Here is a 21116-nt window from a genome sequence, read left to right on the forward strand (position 1 = left end):
ACTTGAATTTTGTTTGTTAGATTGGCTTATTTCTTATTTATACCAAGGTCTTTTTGGAGGGTACCTATTGCAAATGAATGGAAAAGACCACTTGACCATCATTTGAGCCCCGTACTAATGTGCTGTTACACTGAATGAAGCAGGTACTGGCACATGCTGCAGTGCTATTATTTATCCTTCTCCAAGAGGTTTTCAACCTGCACAGAAAAAGCTTTTATTACATCTCACCGTTATCTTCCTTCTAACTGAGAACAAAGCAGTTAGAAGAGTCCTGTGATTTTCCTTATCAGGAGGCTTTTGGCTTTATCTTGCATTGGGTTTGGGATTTTTCTGTGCTAGAGTGAGGGGTTTTGCTGTTTTGCCCCTTATTTTCTTTGTGTGAGTTGTCTGGAAAAGGGCAAATGAGGGCACGAAAGAACATTCTCCCCACTAGGTTCCTTGGCTTGCCAGTATTTTAAAATGTCTTTCAATATCTGTATCTAACATGGATTTTATGATACTGTGAGAGAGAATCAACCCTATTTTCATTTTCAAGAGCTTCAGGATGAACTTTGTTTCATTAATAAGTCATGTCATTAACAGGGAAATTTAATTGCAGCGATACTTCATGAATTCACAGTAAAAGCATGCTATATATTAATGGTTAATACATATATTAATGGCATAGTGACTTCCAGACATAGTAACTCTTGTGAACTGTGGAAAATTGACATGTGCAGCTGCTAGGAAAATACCTCCAAGATCACCAGAGTGGCTGAAAAGAGAGTGATATATTAAGAGGACTTGTTCAAAGAAAGCCAGGACCTGGAAACATCTTTCAAGGGACATTGGTGATGCCATTTTCTGACATGATCTCTACTTCGCCTTCCTATTTGCATCTGTAGCAGGCATAAGCATCTTAGAATAGGAAGAGCAGCTTTGGCTATCCCAGGCTTCTTCAGGCCACAGGTCATGTCCCAGGGCTGGATTAGCTGTGTAGCAGGACAGCTTTGCCCAATGTCCAAGAGGAGAGAAGAGGGCTCTGTCATGCCCCAGGGCTGGGACACGTCTCTTCCCATAATGGCCTTCCCTCTTTTGAGACAGACTGGAGATCTCACTAGAATTAGATTGCAGAAATCCCCACGTGGATCCAACTACCTGAGGATCCCCTTTGTTCTCACATGCTCTCCAAGCAAGGGACTGTGAAGGAGAAAGAAAAAATAACACCACACTTTTGGGTGGGTTGGTGCCCATGAAAGCCCTTGACTCTTGAGGATAGGGAGAGGGGCAGCCAAAAACCTATTTTAGAAATCTGCCCTGCTCCTTGCACACCCATACACCCATAGCATCTGAACATTTTCCTGCAGCCACGTGGAGAGCAGAGATACCCACTGAGGATGACGGACCATCAACAGAGATGCAGATGTGCCTTAGGATCCTCCCACTCCACCACTAGCTGCACAAGGAGAAGTTGCTGAGGAGTGTCCAGGGAGAAGAGAGAAAAGCCTCTGCACCCCCCTTGGACCAGCTGAAGGCCATTTCCATTTCCACAGCTCTCTGGAGAAATGGGTTACGGGATGACCTGAAATTCCCTCCTCCTTTTTCTCATTGCCCATCTGATATATGGCTCCTGTACCGGTTTGGCAGTGGCATATGAGTCTAGGAAAACTCACTGTAAAAGAAAACACTGGCAGGTTTATTATTCTTCTATAGATTATTTTGTATAGGAAATGTTTTTAAAAGTACTGACCAGGCTTGGACCCATGGGGCCTGGTTCTCCTCAGCAGGTCAGACACAGCAGTCTGCTGGAATCTGTAGGCTTTGACTTGTATAAAAAGTTTCAGTCAAAGAGGACACACAAATCTGTACATTCAAATAGCTATTATACAGCTTAAACATTGCCAGCTCATAGTATTTTTCAATTTTTTTCTTTAAGACGCTGATACTGAAACCAAGAAATTGCACAAGAATCAGCTAAGTCATTAAAAAATAAAGCAAGGCTCCAGAACAGCACTCCCCAGAAACAATCCTGTTGGCTGCAGAAGCAAATCTGAACTGAGCTTATCCTAAAAACCTAGAAACCAAAAGACAAAGTTAAAAACTTCATTTTTAGCAGTCGTGCAGCTATGAGGCCTGCTTTTTTCAGTATTGGGGTTTTCTGATGGCTTGCTCTGAAATAGCTGTGTGCACAAAAGTCTCCTGCACGCACTTTCCACCTCAGCTAGGAATTCACACCCTGGGCTCAGAGCCTGCTTTAAATCTCTCTCAGAGGTCACAAACAAGAAAACCTTTTGCTCCAGCCATCTGCTGTCCTGCCATTAAGAGGCAGCCGTCTTCTTCATGGCCAGGTATGCTGGAACCTACATGAAGCATCTGAGGTTTGGGCTGTGACAGTGGTGCTGCCTCGCCTCGCTGTATCAAGAATCATGTCTGGATGAAGGGGGAGATAAATTTCACCTGCAGACCCCAGTCCTGAGATGGTTTAGGGTAAGTGAAATAAAAGCTGGCTGTGATAAGACTTTTCCTAATGGAAGCAGAGTTCACATGCTCGTATCCAAAAACTCTTGTGCTTTTTCCACCCACGCTGGAGTTGTAGATGGCATTTGTTCAACAGAAAGAGAGTGGGAAGCGTCTTCAATCAGGCAAATTAATCTGCTTCCCTCTCCTTCCCTGGGAAAGGAACCACCTCTGTTCTAACGGAGAGCTTCTTTTTGCTTCAGTGAATCAGATTGCACCAGAAACTCCAAGACCTTTCTGAAGAGCTAAAAAGTTTCACGACACTTCTTTGTTGTCAGTGACACCAGCACTCAGCTATGCCAACAGATGCTGTATCACCACGCACGGACCATGTGTAAGAGACACAGCGGCCCCCTAAACAGACTTGGGCAATAAAAAATGACAGGAGGGAACACAGAGTACAACCCCATATTGCAGGAACCTGCCTCGACTTTTAAGAGCCTATATATGGCAATAGCTCTCTTCTCGCTGTTATAAAAGTTCTTAAAAGAATCCACTGACAATTTATCATTTTCATGTTAAGTCTGCAAAATCATAACCTCCTCACTGCGTTGCAGGGCCCTTAAACCTAGTTGCAGCTCAGAGAAGGGCAAGAAGTGTTTTTTTCCGGGATTTTTAAGGTTTTCCTGAGGCACGCATACTCCTGTTTTACATAAAGGACTGATGGTAACAGTTCTGGTGAGTGAATTTCTCACTCTCTCTCCTTTTCAAGTTGCATGGTATTTGAATATTTTCCAAGTGGAGAAATATACACCGGAGTGGTGTGTAGTTCACTGGCATTCATTAAAAAACGCCTCAAGGGAACATTTGCAGGGCAACTTGCACAGGCAGGACTGTGAACAGGTGTGATAAGACTACAGGTTAGGTCATACTAATATTTATACTATATATTTACTACTTACATCAGCTTCTATCTCCATATGTTAACAAAGATGCTGCAAAATTCTCTGAGCCTGACTCTTTGCTATTGCGCATCGTGCCAAGAGCTGCTGCTGCCACGATATTACTTTCTATTTACTACCTGGAAGCCTCCTCCTTTTGTTTGTGGGAATCGAGGCTTGCTACCAAATTCAGCCTCAGAAAGAAAGACAAGGCTGTACAAAAGCATCTGAATAAACTGTTTCACCAAGAAAACCTGAGTTAAGCTGCCAGTAATAAATACATTTGTTGGGTAGACAGTAAAAAGTACTGAAGAGTTTAAAATAAATTTTGAGTTATTTAAACTTAATTTATGACCAGGAAAATAAACCCTTTCTTCTACTATTAATGTTTTTTATCTGTGCCATCAAATGTCACACCCTACTGATTTTGGATGTAAGGTCACTGGAAACAACATATCAGTGGTGTCAGCAATACAAATCAACTGAAATTCCCCTAAAAATAAAAATGTCAGGAGTAAAATAATAGGCAATAGTTATTTCATGGTATGAAAGACTTGTAATATATCAAGAGTTCACCTTTTTCTATCTTTATCATATATCACTTTGAACATTAAGTATACCTCCATTTCATATATTTTAAATATAGATAATGTATCTAGCTAAAACAATAATCTCAGAGAAAAGTGCACTGAAATGATTGTTTGGGTTTGCATTCACTTTTTGAAATGCCTCCTAATTTATATCAAATGATGAAGCAATAACCCGGCCTATAAAAGGCGGTGCGGTGCACGAGCTGATGCTTTCTAAGAACATATTTCTGCGTCAATGGAATTATGGAAATATAAAATTGAACTGGACTAATGATTTCAGCAAGAAGAAAAAGAAAGGGTGGCCCTTCACTCTGGCTGACCCTTCCTTTGGCCCATGAAGACAAGACCCAACCTAAACCAAGCATTGCAGGAAGCAGTAACAAATGCCACTAGGAAGGCAATAAGCAGCACATATTTGTGAAAATGCCTCCTTTGAAGTTTCTGTGTAGATGAACCCATCTGCGTCTGTTAAATTGTCTTTAGTACAAATGGGGATTTCCTCAGGCCATTTGTGACTATTATTAAATGGCTACCAAAACCAGGTTTCTAGTTTGGCTTACGTCACCGTGCTGAATTATAATTAAACACGCAAAGTGTCACACCGTGCTGCGTGTGGCACTCACACAAAGAAAAAGAAGCAGCTATAAACCCATGTTGGTTTGGCCATAGTGACATGAATCTGCACACCCCGTTCAGATGCAGTTGGATGTGTGATTGAGTAACAGCCTCAGAGCATTTGGACCTTTTGTGTTTATGCTTAATGAGGAAGAGGATGGGGACAGACTGGCTCGGTGCTCTCACATCACTCTACTTTCCTCTAACAACTGTGACCCTGCATCCATGGAGCTTCCAGGCCTGGAAACCTCTTGGTGCACCTGAACACTCCTTCAGGGATCAAGCCCTTGGTCCAGCACTCCACATAAGGACAGAATCCCAGAGCCTGGGTGTCCATCCCCAGCACCGTGCCTTTGGGTGCTCACCAGTGCTGCCCAACAAGCAGGCAAAGCATCCTCTTCCCTGGAGCAGGACTGTAAGGTGACTTGGCCAGCTTTTCCCTGCTTTTGTGAATCCTGTGACTCTGCCCCTTTCTTCCCCTTCTGTCACATCTTTTGTCTGATTCATGTGTGCTGCTTCCATTTTATCTTGCCTTCAGAAAGGCGAAGAAAGTGCCTACGCTGCCACAGTATAGCTGCAGAGTTTTGGCTCACTGCTGCATCCAGTCTGGCAAAGATGGGATGCAGTCCATCATGGGCTGCCCTGTGCTCACACAGAGGTAGTGCACAGCTGTTTGGGATGGCTTTTAAATAATTTGCTATCAGTCAGAATTCATAACCTTTTTTTCCACATCACTCTTTGTATGTTTGGGTGATGTTTGTAGCAGGTGTAGGGTGTAAGTTATCCCTGTGGATGCCAAAGAAAGGGGACAAGAAAATCTCACAAGGCATGATGAGATTAAATCCTTTTCAAATGGGATGAGGGCATCAGAAACTAAGCCAGAAACACTTTCAGAAGTGTTTTGTATTTCATCTTGAAATAGGAAAGAAAATTCAGAGGCCTGTGGGCAGGGAAGGTACCCAGGCAATGTTCAGGGGGAAAAGACACCCTGCAATTAGTATAAACATTCCTTGTAAAGAGCTATAACAGTGGTTAGAAAACACTTTTAATAGATTCTACCAGTGTCTGTCTCAAAAAAATTATCTTTAGGATCCTTTCCTAGAGAAAGCAGCACACTCGTCCATCAAGCCCTTCCATATTATATGGGACTGCAACAGCACTCCACTTTTTGGTCACGATAGAGTTGTGCGTGCCCAATGATGTACAAACGTACAACATGTGGATGTGTTGGTGGTGGAACATGAGGTGATGACACAGAGAAGTGAAACTTGACAGGTTAAAGATAAATCATACCAGCCAGCTCCCATATATGTTGTTCTAGCTGGGCTGATACATTACCGCTGAAAAGTATGTCATCTGGAAACATCAGGACGGGGGGATGCAGTCGAGAAGGTAGAAGAGATGTCAGCAGGTAGACGTGACAGATGATTTCTCCTGTAGCTAAAGCCTATGAAAAGATCCCGTAATATTCTCATTAGGCAGTTTGGAAGCGCTTCAGTGATAAAATAACTGGTTTTCTGTCTATGTTTTGTGATAACTATTGCCACAGATAAGTGATTCATGGGCAGCAGTTTTCCCATTCTTTCCAGCACTTTTCCTTTGTAATGATTCAGCAGTTTTCTCAGGCAAAAGAATGTGGGTATCATGGCAGTGACACATTCTAGCTTAGACCAGTAAGGTGTATTCCCCAAAAGAGAGATCCTGGAAACAATTTTAATCTTTTATCATTTATGCCATGCAAGAATCAAGGTACTGACTTTGATATGACTTTGACTATGCATATCATCCTTTTCATTCCCTGTAGTACTGGCAAAATATTGTCCTTGGCATGGAAAAAATGAAATATATCTGACGAGCACAGTTACGTTATGTCAGGAACTCTCTGCTGTTCCTTGTTATGATGGACATCTCCATTTCTGACTCAGATTCTGGTTCTGCCTCTCTCCTGCATTAACCTGCTGTGATCTCATCAGGAAAGCTGATCCACGAAGCTGAGGTTATACCGAAAGTTACTTAACCTAATAACTGGTCTGACAAGTTTTTAAATGTCTTTTAATATTTTCTCGCTGGTTGTGTTTTCGTTCACACTGTGCTGACAGCATCTGAGTAGCAGCAGCCATGGAGGTAGGCACGAAACCTGCATTTTCCTTCCCTGTGGTACACAAACATATTTAGACTCCAGAGGAGTCTGTGAGACAGTCTAGTCTACTCTGCTTGACCTGCAAGCATACCCTTTCTCTGTACTTCTAGCTGTAAGGCATTTCAAAATCTATTTATGGCACAAAATGTAAGGTTACCCTTGCTGGGGGAAGAAATCCTTTATTTATCTGCAGTAGGTTCAAGAGCACCACAGAAAGACAAGGTCCACGCTGCTTCACAAATACTTCTGCAGCCTTGACCTGCAGAAACCAATCATGGGCTGATTGTGTTGTTTGTATGATACAAACCCAGTGTCTCTTCCCTGTAGAAAGTAAACTGAGATGACTAAACCGACTTCACTTGGTAATTCTCTCAGCAATCTGATCAAAATGATTAATGGTCATTCTGGTCAATGCTGGATTTAATTCAAGGTCACAGAAAAAAAAAGATAAAAAGGTCACTGCGCTGACCAATCTCTATTTATCTACAGATTTTTGTTATTAAAGGAATTAATCTAATAGTGTTTCCATACACAATACATTAATTATTTATACATTTGATACAAAATTACTTCATACAAAGATTAAGATTGAGTCTTAAATTGCTGGCATGGGACACAGAGATTTAGTCCTGTGATAAGCCTCATCTAGATTGACACAGCTGAATCCCAGTTTAAACATGTACCGTGCCTGGTGTTACACACCGCCAGACCATCTTACACCAAATGTTACATGTACTGGGTAAACTAAAGTCCAAAAATAAAGCTTGCTTTAAGAAAAATCCTAAGTTTTGTGACAAATTTATAAGTGTCTGTTTTCAGGAGGGCTTAGCCCACCATCCTTCATTTTGAGATTTGAAATGACAGATATTTTAAACAAATAATGATACAGCAATTTTATTCAGTTTCTGGAAGTTTGAGGGGAACATTGTCAGCCTTAAGGCACTGAATTTCAGTCAGAAGTAATTTCTAATGTTGCTTCATCCTATTACTTGTAGATTCAATATAATTAGAGGCATATTCAGTTCATTACCAATTTGAACTCTTGCCCAGTTTTTTTCAGTCTGTTGCTTTTTCAAAACACTTTATTAAAAACTTGTTTTGCTGTCACACATTTTAAAGGGAAATAATATCTCACAACTAATCATTTATTAAGATAATGCAACCACACAATGCAGAAAAACAACAATGTAACCTTGCTAGAAACAGATGGAGAGCAAGAAATAAACCTTTGCTTGGTTGCACATGAATATTTTGAACTTACACTTGAAATATGTATTAGCTGTATTTTCATCCCAGGAGTGATAAATACAACATTAGATTGAAAAACAATTATTTCCTTTGCTTTTGGGCATACAGCACATTATTACCTAGACTCGCTTATTGTTTCTAATAATGCCTTCTGAATTTTCATGTGTTTTTCACTTCTCATAAATGCCTATAATGAGAGACAGGAAATGTGAAAAATATTTCACTATATTACTGTTATTTTGTTCTTTTCTTTCTGCTGCCTCATTAGGCCAGTTGTCAAAAATCACATAGCAGAGAGCAGAGGTTTCTATTTTTAGTGATCGATGATGGGCAAGTGAGGTCTTTCAAAACTACAGTGCCTGCCCAACACAGCATGCTTTGGTGTGAAGGGGGAGTTTGACATGGATTGATGGTAAAAGAAATGTTTATGTGTTAGTCACAAGATCCCACAAAGCTCACATCAAGAACCATGCACGCCGAACTCACTGCCATCGCTACATATCAGTTAACTATTTTAGCTGGTCTCAGGCAATGGTCTTGTTGTGTTCCTGCTGTGTGCATACAGCATTGCTGCTGCGGCTCTACGCAAGGGTGTGAAAACTGGTTCTCCATACACACTCCAAAGTTTTACCAAGAATCCTGAAATCTGTATCTCCAGTGTCACAGGGCCATCATCTCAGCAGCACGTCTTATCTAAAGGTGCATTTGCTTCGCCCCAGGTTAACACGACGGTTATAGCAAGGTGGGTGCTGGGACAGCCATGAAGGGGCTGTGCTCACTGTCTGGCCCAGTGATGCCCAAGGGCCATTAGCCTTGCTGAAAGAAGGGTGGCCACTGCCAATAATTCCCCCCCAAAAATACATTCACATTCATGTTTAGAATTCCTAAGGACTGAGTTTGAAATGCAAAGAGAGCCCTGCAAAGAGATTCATTAAGTAAGGGCAGAACGATCCCCAAAAGCGATAGTTGAGCCTGAGACGCAAGTTTTGCATGGAAACAGGACCGTTTTTACAAAGTCTCTTTGGACTTGTGCAAGCATCATGGCAACCTTCTAACTGGATACCCAAGGAGAGAAAAACCTCTCAGAGCTGCTCTGTAGTGTAGGTATACTCTCTTAATAGCACAGCGGCACTTAAGAAAACCGGTCCTCGGGCCACTCTTGCCAGCCCCCAGGTTTCCCAGCACATCTCTCAGCAGTGTCTAGCAGGGGCCCATGCCCGCTCACGGTCTGGGGTGGTTTGTGAGCTGTTAGTGCAGGTCAGCAGGAGAAACCCAAGTCTTCCAGTAAGTAGCATTAGGGGAAAAGTCTCTGAAGTGCTGTCTCTGAAATCGACAGTGTCCCAGACAGTTTTTAACAGTATTAAGTGACTTTATAGTTATTATTTATTCATTTCCTTCTTGTTACAGGCAGCATCTCTCAAGAATAAGTATTCACCTATCTATATATGTATGTGGTTTTTCATCCTTTTTGTTTTTCATTTTCTTTGTCCTTTGCTTCATTTGCTTTACCAACATCCTTTTTTTTTCTTCCCCTCCCTTCTGCTTTACTGTTGTCCTTGATGATATTTTTCCCCTACATTTTTTAGTCTTATTTTAGCTTGTTCTCTACTCCTGGCTTCATTCCTATCCCTGCTTGTCATTAGAATGTCCAGCAATTGAATAGTTAACATTGGCAGAGAGACAGACAGACAGACGGGCATAACCACCACAGGGCTTCTAAGGTAATACCCTGCTATCATTGAAAAGTCTGAGGGGAACTGGGCCCCTAGGAGCTAATAATTAGGGCTACTTGCAGATTCAGGAAAATAATCTTAAATTGGTTGCACTTCTTTCAAAGTATGTTGCAGCCATGAGGGCCAGAAATGTAATGTTATTTGTTAAAAAAAAAAAAAACCAAAAAAACAAAAAAAAAAAACACCAACATATTCTTTAAAGTAAGAGTACGTTGTTTAGGGCAGATAGATGTGTAGGCTGGGCTGTATAACACAGGCTGGTGCCAGCCTCCTGCTGAGAAAGGAATGGCAAAACCCTGTAACAAAGGGATGAACCCCCAAAGACTGAAGTGGCCCAGTGCTGGTCAATACACAGGGTATGCCCTTAAGAGGGGATATTGCCTGCAGCCACTGTGCACCTGAGGTCTGGGCAGCATGCGACAGAGGTGTGAGCACGAGGATGCATGCCCTCAACCTGCTCTGACCATGGTTTGAACAAACAGGAACCAGGAATGTACAGAGGACTCACCTGTAGCAGCCCTGAGGCTGCAGGGTTTTCTCTGTCGTTACCTGCCAAAGATCACTGATTTTTGGCTACAGTTTTTGCTGTTTAATCTTCTGCTAGCATGTAAATATCCCAGATATTTACATGACTTTTAGTCTAAAACAGGGGTCTCAAGCAAGTTCTTAGTGGTCCCTGGCTCCATTGTGCTTGTTTGGGAGGGGAACCAGTGTCTGCAACACCTAGGGGTTCATAAATCCACTTTATTTCCAGATTATTGACCTGATATTTCACCTCTGCAACTTCCGAAAAAGCCTTTCATGCAGTGGTGAAACATAGTGACCCAGAGGTGGGAATCTGGAGCTCTTGTTGCCCTCAGCATCTCTCTCCCACCCAGGGAGAACCGCAGTCTGCGGGTCAATCAATCCAGCACTTTGCACAGACAGGGATGTGTCCCCGAGGGCTAAAAGGGTTGACAGGACAGTGCTAAAGGCATTTCTGCAAGAGTAGTTACTACTTGGGTCTTTTGGAAACCACAATGTACAGATAAATCAATCACAGACTAACCACAGCTGGCAGTAGCTACATTCACACCTCATGAACAGAAGCGAATTGTCTTCTTGTTTGGTAATTCAGTTGTTTAGTCCCAGGATCAGTTTGCCAGTTTGAATCAGAGCAGATTTCTGTATCTCAGCACTGCACGTCACAGCTCGAGTGAAACAAATGCTCCAGTCTTCTTTGAACTTCTGAGTATTTTGACCTTCAGAACTTGTACCATGAATTTTTCAATTAACTAGCTCATAATTAAATCAACTGATTAAATAAAGAAGTTTTAGTTGATAAAGTACCGTTATGCATTCAGATGGCACAGGAGCTTTAATGATATGTAGATTGTCCCTAAGAACAGCTCAGAAACGGACTCCATCCTCCTACGTAGCTTCACAGGTCCCTCCCTGCCCTGCAGCCCCCTTGCTGCCCAGGCAGCCCACCCAAGGAGGCACGGTGGCCCTGGAGACAAGGATTCAAGACACTTTTCCTCTGGCCATGGCTTCCTGAGCACTGGCAATGTCTACTGCTGTTTTGTGCCTCCATTGCATGCTCCAAAATGAAGCTGTGATGCCACCTCTGCTATGGGGTGCTCCAAGAGGACTATGATCTAACTCATCCTTGAGACTCAGCCTCACAGTGACGTGCAGAATTAGACTCTATAACTCGAAAGTTATAAAGTAGGTATGTTTATTGCGCACAGATGCACGGGGGATCGCTCCTCCGCAAGCGTGCATGCCCGAAGTGAGGAACCATCTCACATTTATACAATGAAACAAATGAATATTCAATTAACGCCTATACATATCTGTTATCTAAACCCCGCTTCGTATGTTAATTGGCTTATCAGTCCTTTGCCTGGAATGTGGTGGTCTTGCAGGTTTGTAGGTGATTCATGTTCTTGTGACCATCCGATCTTCTTCAGGTGATTCATGTCCTTGTGACCATCCAATCTTCTCCAGCAAGGAGACTTAGCACTCCCTCCCTCTAGATAGCATTTGAATGTCTCTCATCCTTTTCTCATTCTCTTTTAAATAGCCCCTTTGTTAGAGAAAGAAGGGCAGGCGTCTCCTCAAAACTGTAGTTGTCTCCTCAGAGCTGTGTGCCTATGTGACCAGACACCGCACCCATGACTAGTCACCATACCCACATTCCTTGAGCAGACACATACAATCACAATCGATGTCCATTATCCCCATTTCACACTATTTCTCCGTATCAACAGCACAAAGGTATATTCAAACAGTGGCTCTGAGGTTAGGAATGGAGGGATTGTCATCAGGTATTTTCCAGTGAAGGGCACATGTGAGAAAAGCTGGATAAAAACAGTAGGCAAAGGCAAAAATGGACATTGCTCAAGCAAGTATTGGGAGACGTAGCATTAACAAAAGCAGAGATTTTTTGGCTGAAAGCTGGCTGAAGCAAATTTACAGTTGAGAATGAATCATAGAATCACAGAATCATTTAGGTTGGAAAAGACCTTTAAGATCAAGTCCAGCTGTTAACCTAACACTGCCAAGTCCACCACTAAACCAAATCCCTGAGCGCCACACCTACACCTCTTAAATACCTCCACGGATTGACCCAGCCACTTTCCTGTGCAGCCTGTTCCAACGCTTGATAATCCTTTCGGTGAAGAAGTCTTTCATATTCAACCTAAACCTCCCACGACACAACTTGAGGCTGTTTCCTCTTGCCCTGTCTCTTGTTCCTTGGGAGAACAGACTGACACCCACCTCGCTACAACCTCCTCTCAGGTGGCTGTAGAGAGTGATAAGGTCCCCCCTGAGCCTCCTGTTCTCCAGGCCTAACACCCCCAGTTCCCTCAGCTGCTCCTCATACGACTTGTGCTCCAGACCCGTCACCAGCTTTGCTGTCCTGCTCTGGACACGCTCCAGCACCTCGATGTCGCTCTTGTAGTGAGGGGCCCAAACCTGAACATATTACAAGGGGTGCAGCCTCACCAGTGCTGGGTACAGGGGGACCATCACTCCCCTAGTCCTGCTGGCCACACTGTTTTGGATCCAAGCCAGGATGCTGCAGGCCTCCCTGGCCACCTGGGCACACGGCTGGCTCATGTTCAGCTGGTTGTTGATCAACAACACCCCCAGGTCCTTTTCTGATGGGCAGCTTCCCAGCCACTCTGCCTCCAGCCTGTAGCATTGTGTGGGGCTGTTGTGACCCCGGTGCAGGACCTGGCACTCAGATGCCCTCTCCTGTTGTTTGATTTGGCTTTTGAGCGAGATGCTGGTTTCTGTGCCCGTAGATGGCTTGCCTTAAAATATTACGTTTCCTGTGAATTTTTCCCTCTAATGGCAGCACCCTCCAGAGTTCTCAGTCTTGGTTCACCACGAGGCCCAGAGACCAAGACACTGGGTGACAACCTACCATGTGAATGTTGCAGGTATCTCAAGGCCATCCTTGTCCTTGCTTGAGCAAAAAAGAGCTTTCCATTGCTTCATGAACTTCACCTGGCTTTGGATCATTACCAGACTGCACCAGGAAAAGCTCCTTGACTTGGAGGTGTCATTTGGCATATCTTTCCCCATCCCTTAAAGGTGAGCACCGTGACAAAATGCAACAACAAAAAACTTACTTCTCAGAGGACGGAAACAAAGCACCCAGGATTTTTCTAAAAGCTCTTTAGGCCACTTCCTCAATGCAAATCTCTCTTCCAAATGTGGGACTTGATATGTCACATGAAGCCATATCTGCTGCTCAGAGTCTAAATTTAGACTCTTTTAAGAACTGAAACGATACCAGAGGAAAAATGTTTAACAATGGTCTTTATTTAATTTGACATATCCCTCTTCAAATACTTCCCTTGCAAAATCCTTTTGTGTTCTTTTAAGTAGGACAGTTTCTTTTCTTTGTGTAATTCAAGTGTGGCATAAAGTGGGAGCTACCCATTCAAAAACACACACATGCACAAGTAAAAAGATAAAACAAATCTAAAAAACCAAAACTGCTTAATGTTGCAAATAGGGAGTAAGAGGGAGAAGGGAAGAAGAAAAAATGCTAGAAAGAATAAAGAAAATTAAAGAAAAAAGTTGTGCAACATTTTGCTGATTCTTCGCAGGCTAGGATGCATGTAATATTTATCACAGTCAGTATTTTGACACTGTCACTTTAATATCTCACTATCGAAACAACCTGAAAAGTGGTACTGTCAATTAATAAAAGTTATTATTACTATTATGTTCCACAGATCAGTTCCCTTACATTCATGCTTTCTGTCAGTATTTGTTCTGTGTTTTGTTTCACTTTCGTGGCAGCACATGAATGGGAGCAGGATTCACTGCTACTCCTACCCAAAGTCATAACCGCATGTTTCAGATGTGAGAACTATCTCCTGTATGATGGACTGCAGTGATGCAGACAACAGATAACAGGACCAGAGGAATCAGAACCAGGCTTCACAGAATCAAGCAAATACGTTTAATAACAGAGAGGAATCCAAATCTATAAAATACTTCATACTCCGAAACAGCACTAAGTGGAAAGTTCTAAAACCATTTTCAAGATGTATTACTAGATTTTTAATTCCTGAACTGTGCATATAACACATTTGTTTGATTTATTGTCTAAAGTAAACTTTTACTACTTTGTATGCCTGCTAGCACGGAAACAATTAACAAAACAAAGGGAGAGTGTATGAGACTACCACCCACAGCCCACTCATCAACACAGCTCCTAAGTGCACTCCCAACTGCATAGTCCAGTTTTGCCCTTAGCTTCACAACTGCAGCCCCACTGTCAGATGTCTCCTGGTGGTTGGAAAGGGGATGCTGGTTAGGTCTGTGTTAGGAGGCAGAGAATGTACATGTGATTTTCCAAAATCCAAGCAGCAGGTATTGTGATATTGAGCTGTAAGTGGATTTCAGAGGGGTACTTAAGTGATGGAGACAAGAGGTCAGGTTCCAACTGCTGAGCAAGATACTCAGAGGGCAGTTCATTAGGTGATGGTGCATGTGGAAGGTGCAACCATAGAAGAAACAGAGGAAAAGATCAGCTAATAGAGAAGCAAAAAGAGGCATAGGTTTGCTTCACTGGAAAAAAGGAGAGGCATGAACAGACAAATTATGAGAGAAGAAAGAGATTCAGACCAAGCAGAAGAGAAGAGAAAGAACAAGCATGTTGCATGAAAAGAGACAAGCCAGAGGACTCTGTAGGCATTTTTGCTCACATTAAGAAGAGGAAGGTCTTTGTGACCAGTAACTTCTACTAAGAGTAATTGGGAAGACTCTTGTTAAAGTCAGATTTAGGCAAGAGAATGAGTACTGGCAGCTAGGAGCAAGGATGTGCTGTACTGATCAGAAAGAAAGAAAATCCACTGGCTGTCCTTCATAGTGGGCCAGATGACACTGCCATAGTCACGGTATAGGTGATCAGGGATAGCTGCCAGGTGAAAATGCAGAAGTGAACGAAGTTAGAGGTGCCCTTCAGCAGGCAAAGAGCAAAGGCCTAACTCAAGATGTAGGATAAGCTTATGGCTCATGGGCCAGTGCTATGGACAGGGTTCTGGGATGTGTGACACCCAAAAAGGGGCTCACAGAGTGAGGACTGGACTACCCTTGGGAATCATCCCCACGCAGATAACTCCTAGGATTGCTGTTGCATGACTGATATGAGCTTGAAACTAGAAACAGAGGAGAGAGGGTTGGGAGACTCACTTAATCTCCATGCCTGATTCTAACGCAAGGAAAAAAAGTAAATCAGATAAATGAGATTATTGCAATGGGTAATAGGACACAGAAGAAGCAAGGAATAGGCAGCAAGAGAATACGGGAATAATATTGAAGAGAGGAATAAATGTTTGTGTGATACATTTAATGAAATTTGCTATTTAAAACTGGATTAAAACAGAGAAAATCATGAGAAATGCTGTGCATTAAGACCAGCTACATATAGGAAGTAGAATCTCTGGTGCAGAACAAAAGAAAAGGATATTACAAGAACAATAGAAACACATTGGAATAGTAATCTTGCCTCAAACACAGGCATTGAAAGACATGCATTACTTAAAAAAGAAGAAAAGGTAAAAGGCGGTGAGGTAGCAATTCTCATTAACTGATGAAGTAGACTGAAAAGAAATAAGAATTGATTGCTTCAGTAAAACCCAGAAACAGGCTAAGTCAAAAATCACTTTTGGAAAGCCTGAAAAAGAGGGTCTATGGGAATTAAAATAGGGTCTGCCACTTGCTTTGGTGGTTGGATTTTGTTATGGCTGGAAGTTGCCATCTTACCACAAGAAACTAAGGGAACACATCATTAGAAGACTTTCAAATTCACCATGCAGTAAGCAATGCTTCCATATACAGAAGGTCAAACTATCTTTGCATGAAAGGGACAAATTTCTACTGCAAGTCATCCCACGCTCTAGAGCAACATTAGACATAGTTCTGGTAAGTAACAAAACACTTCAAGGTAACTGCTTGTAGCATAGAAGTTTGGTCTAAATGACCATGAGCTGATTCAATTTTAAATAAGCAGGACAAAAGCAGGCCTAGACCCATGATCTGTGAGTTTGATCTTGAAATGTCCAGCAAGCCAGAAAGTACTGTCCTCTAGGATCTGAATGTAGCAGGGGCTTGACCTCAAGGGTACAAAAACTGTTACGCACCCCCATCCCAACTTTCCTACATACAACAAAGGGGAAAAATCATCATGGAGTAGGACAAACACCCCTCACAAAAAGAGATGAGGAAAGAGCTGACATAGACCAAAAGAAAGAGCTGAGCAGCAAAGAAAAACTTTAGGTCAAGAAGCGCGAGACTGAACTACGACTGGGTGAGACAGGCTGTGGGAGAGCCTGCCGAAGAAACACACAGCAAGTGTGCATCAAAATAAGTAAACTGACAGGCAAACAAATACAAACGTTGCCGTTGGGGCATTTTCCGCTGACCCTCTGTTCCAGCTATCCCAGCCTAACTCCGTTTTTTCCAAGATCTGCTCAGCAAAAAGCAGCATCTCACTTCCAAGACTGGCCAGAGTTGGTTTATGCTGGAAAGATCTGTGCAGTCTATGAGCCTGCCTTGTCCCGTGTCACTGCAAGGAGTTAAGCCAATCTGGTTTGCTTTGCATGGCACTGGATGTGAGGAAGTGCAGACGGCTTAGTTCCATGAGGAAGTGCAGACGGCTTCATTGCGTGTCTCCATTCTGAGCATTTACTTATCCAGATGTATCAACAGCACCATAAATCATCTCACCATACCAACTACTTTTGACTAGAGGAACTGGGTAAGGGGAGCCAGCCCCACCTTTGAGCTTTTAGTTATAATTCATAGTGGCTGTCAGATGGCCGTTTGGAGAGAGCAGAGTGAGCAGAAATGGGTGAGGAGGAAACCACAGATGAGGAAAGGGTGAAGAACTTTAGATATTGATTAGCCCAGCATATAAGTGAACCTCGTGCTTGGGAAAAGTTACGAGCTTGAAGCTGGCCTTTGCAGAACAAACGCTATGCAAATAGGAACAGACAGACAAACTCCCCACAACGCAGCCCCAATGCTGTGCTGTATTTGTATCGTGACTAGCGCAAGGAGATACTGAGCTTTGACTCAGGTTTCTGGATGTGACGGTAACAACTACAAAAATAAAAAGAGCACAGACTTGGGCCTCAGCTACTGTTGACACTCAGCACAGCCACGTGTAGCAGCGGGTACCTGTATCACTGTGGCAGACGGGAATGCCTTCAGGCTTTCTCCTGCAAGGTGACTGAGACCTGGCATATCATGCCATACACCGTGAACTTGGGCAGTTACAGGCAAAGCCTTCTGAGCACAGTGACTGGGCTATGGTGACTGTCTTTACTTCATCAGGTGCTCCTGGGAACACTGAACCCATGGTCAAGTGCAAGAATCCATTGGATGCCTGGCTGCAGCCCGGGCCAGCCCAGTCTAACCATAGCTCCTGTCACTGTGCGGTACCTGGTCTGGCTTGGAAGCATCGCAGGTGACCTGAAAAGCCCAAGTCAGTTTTTCGTGATAAACCCACTGAGGGGCCGGGGTTGGTAAAGGCACGGCAAAGCAGCATGCCCACCTAGCATGGTGGGCAGGTATTCCCCAGACAGCATTCCAGCTCCTGGGCTTAGAGTATCACTGTGACCACACTGGAAAGCAAATTATGTGGACAGCAGTGACCTGCACCGTTCATTCAAGGCATGGGGGTCCTTTGCAAGCCTTCACCAGTCCTTTGATATCTTCAGTGCTACCTCCTAGTGTCACTGGGATTTTCCCAGCCCAGTTGTTCCTCCTACCAGTACTACAAATGCACTGGAAATGGCTGCCCGTTGTGTCACCTCAACACACCACAGCATGCAACCAAGGTTCCCAATAACATCTCCCTAGAGAACCCAGAATTTCTTTTTTAGGGTTACAGAAACTTTTAAAAATGTTGGATCTCACATAGGGCATACACCTCCACCAGTATGAAAATAATGCATGTGGCTCTGCTCCTTCAGGGGACGACTTCATGGATCAGATGAATGATGAATTACCCTGTCAGTCAGAGCTCTTCATTTCAGGGAGATAAAAAGCATGTGCCTGAATAGAAGCTACTATTCACACATCCACACGGATGGATGTGACAGGTTGCTTCTGTGGCACCCAGTGCTGGGAGCTGCCCCTTAGATTTGGCATGGGATTCTGTGAAGAGCTGCAAAATGGTGGCCAGAGCTAAAGTTTGGGCTTCTGGGTATCACCAGACTATAAAAAACACTGCAAAGGCTGCGGGGGGAGGACAGCATGGAGTTGTTTCCATCTCTAAAGCCGGTAGCTCACACGCAGTGGCTGCTACAGGCTGCAGCATTGCTTTGGCCAGGGCAGGGCTTTGGGCCTTGTGCTTGGCAGATCCACCTGAGCTTGGAGCGGGTGGACCGAGTCAGCAAAAAGCTGCAGCCAGACCAAGACAGACCTCCCCGAAAATTATAAATACATCTATAAAGGTGACATGAGGAAACAAATGACTAGGGAAAATTCACAGGCTGGGGAGCAGCCCTGCCCTACAGATGTCTTCATGGAGCCCATTTTTACACTTCTCACGACTAGATCCTTACCAAAGGAGGAAAATGTGGCTCTTGATGTGCAATCAGTGCCAGCTCTTTACTGGATTTACTTCCATCCTCATGGCACTAACTTGCTAGCCCCATAAATGTTTTCTTCAAGAGTTATAAAAGAAATTGTTGTAGAGCTCTGCTGGCTGTGCCCAGTTAAATGATGATTGCTGTTTACAGGGCCTTTCTAATGAGGGATGATCTAGAAAGACTTTAACCTTCTCATCATCATGATATAATAGCCATAAGGGCTGTGAGCGTTGTACAGCCAGGTTGGTCCACTGCCAGTGAATCTGAAATGTACTTACAGCACGTGGGTGCCTATGCTAACCGGTTTGGAGCGTAAAGAAAACCTGCATAAGTCCTACTTTATTTTTTACTGTACTGCCTAATAGATGCTCTGTCAAGTTATACATTTCTTGCTGTGACAAATTATTCTTCTTCTCCTGACAGGACCTCCAGCTGAGTCCGCTGTGCTCAATTAGGAGAAAATGCATATTTTAATCCGCCCCATGGTGTAGTAACATTTCACTCTGTGGCCTTGGCAAAGGCGCCATTTAACTATTTCTGCAGTGGTTTCACATGCAGCACATTATTCTAATGTCAGCAGCATTTCCGTCTGTTCTAGTTTCCCTGGCAGTACTCCCCTAGGCATTGGGATGTGGACAATTAAAGCCCACTTTATCATTTTGGAACCAATGATTTCCTTCCCCTGATACAGTTCATCACTACACAGCAGCTGCTCTTACCGTCACAACCATCTTTGCTTTTCCAGGCCACCACAGCCTCCCGGTAAGCTGTTATGACCACTCGCCACTGATGGACTGGCAAAAGGTGCTCCCACACCCCACCTAAAACAACGCATCAGGTCCCCGCCCTCCTCAGTAGTTATGACCAGCTCCAGATCCCACCCCCCATCACCCCCACCCCCGGCATCTACAGCAATGAACAGAGATCACCTCAAAACCACATAGCCTGTGTTATATGGATAAAAGTTACCTCTTTCCAATAAATCACCAGGACTTCCATGAAATGTCTTCTAATGCTGTAGTAGCACTTGAAAACTACCCATGCGTGACTCAGCAGTCATGGAGAGCTGATGAGATGAGAACCCACACGACGTTACTTTTATGGTGCAATATGGCTCTCTCTCTTCACTGTTTGCAGGGAAAACAAACAATTAAGAGTTATTTGTGGGGAAAAAACCAGTCCAGTGAGAGGAATAAACTGCACTAAAAAAAAGGAAAAGTGGAAGATTCTTTACAGGATATCAGGATCTCTGTGGAAATACTCAGTCGTGCTGGTACATTCAGGATGGAGTCTACCCAGAGGGATAGCACTACTCTTTTTGACTGCCTCCAGGCTGGTTTTGGCTGACTGAGTCTCAGAAATACTTCCAGAGAAATTTTTAATTTCAAGTCCCAATTTTTAGTCTTCTGGCTTTTTGCAGAGGATCTTCTCACATGTTGTTTTGCTTACCTGTAGTCAGAGGTCCAATCATTCAAAAACCTTGTTTGCCCAAAACAAACTCATGGTCCCCAACGTATTCAGTAGCCTGGGAATCTCATTAATTAATTGAAACCATGGTTAGCTGAATTAATTCAATGTCTTTGACTCAACTTGGATAACAAACGTCTGACTGCATTTCTTTTGTGTGAAATGCGCTCTCTGGTACTACTTACCCTGTTGAAAATACATCTTGCCTTTTAATCAGCACAAAGCAAAACAAAGATAAGCCTGCTGAAAAGGGCTTTGAAAAGCAGTTGAAGTAGCAGAGGAATTATGTGCAAGTCTGTAGAGTATATTTATGCTTATAAAACATCATATAAAATTTTAATTGGTACCCATGAAAGCACCAGCAGCTGGGTTGAGAGGGTTCTCCATGGAACTGTTCAGCGAGGCAGCAGTAGAACAAATGTTTGCCTTTTCAGTACACTCAAAGCTTGTCTTGAAACACCACTGCTGAGTGGTCAAGCATACTTGGTCCTTAAACTTCTCCAACGTGGCCAGCCAAGGCTGGCCAAGGAAAGGGATCAGTGAGGAATCTGATCAAACACCTCAAGTTAAAGGCTCAAGGCTTTGTGTTGGCAAAGGCAGCCCAAGCAAGCAAATCGAGCCATCCTGAGATTAGGATTGCTGTACTTAAAGATTTTAAGAAGTGGTCACCTCTCACACTGCACTGCAATACATCTGCAAGTCAACAGACTCATCTGCTGTAGCCCTGATGGGTCTGGTACCTAGTAGGGCATCTAGTCTGTTACAACCAGATAGGTGATCCCAGGACTTCTGAGGAAAATCCAGTGGCAATCCGGAGAGCTCTGGGACATATCAGCTTC

The 21116-nt window shown here is 43.4% G+C and overlaps 1 long non-coding RNA gene across 2 annotated transcripts in view; it reads right to left on the reverse strand.

Annotated features, from left to right (window-relative positions):
* Nucleotides 1-20436, reverse strand: part of LOC130148942 (uncharacterized) — a 41944-nt gene extending 21508 nt beyond the window's left edge. For both annotated transcript variants that reach the window (XR_008821714.1, XR_008821713.1), the window contains exons 1-2: nucleotides 19780-20436; nucleotides 13327-13478 (exon numbers count right to left, since the gene is read on the reverse strand). This is a non-coding gene — a long non-coding RNA (uncharacterized LOC130148942). The remainder of the gene's footprint in view (nucleotides 1-13326; nucleotides 13479-19779) is intronic.
* Nucleotides 20437-21116: the final 680 nt, after the last annotated feature.

Source organism: Falco biarmicus, chromosome 4 (assembly GCF_023638135.1).
Source record: "Falco biarmicus isolate bFalBia1 chromosome 4, bFalBia1.pri, whole genome shotgun sequence".
Classification (NCBI taxonomy): domain Eukaryota; kingdom Metazoa; phylum Chordata; class Aves; order Falconiformes; family Falconidae; genus Falco; species Falco biarmicus.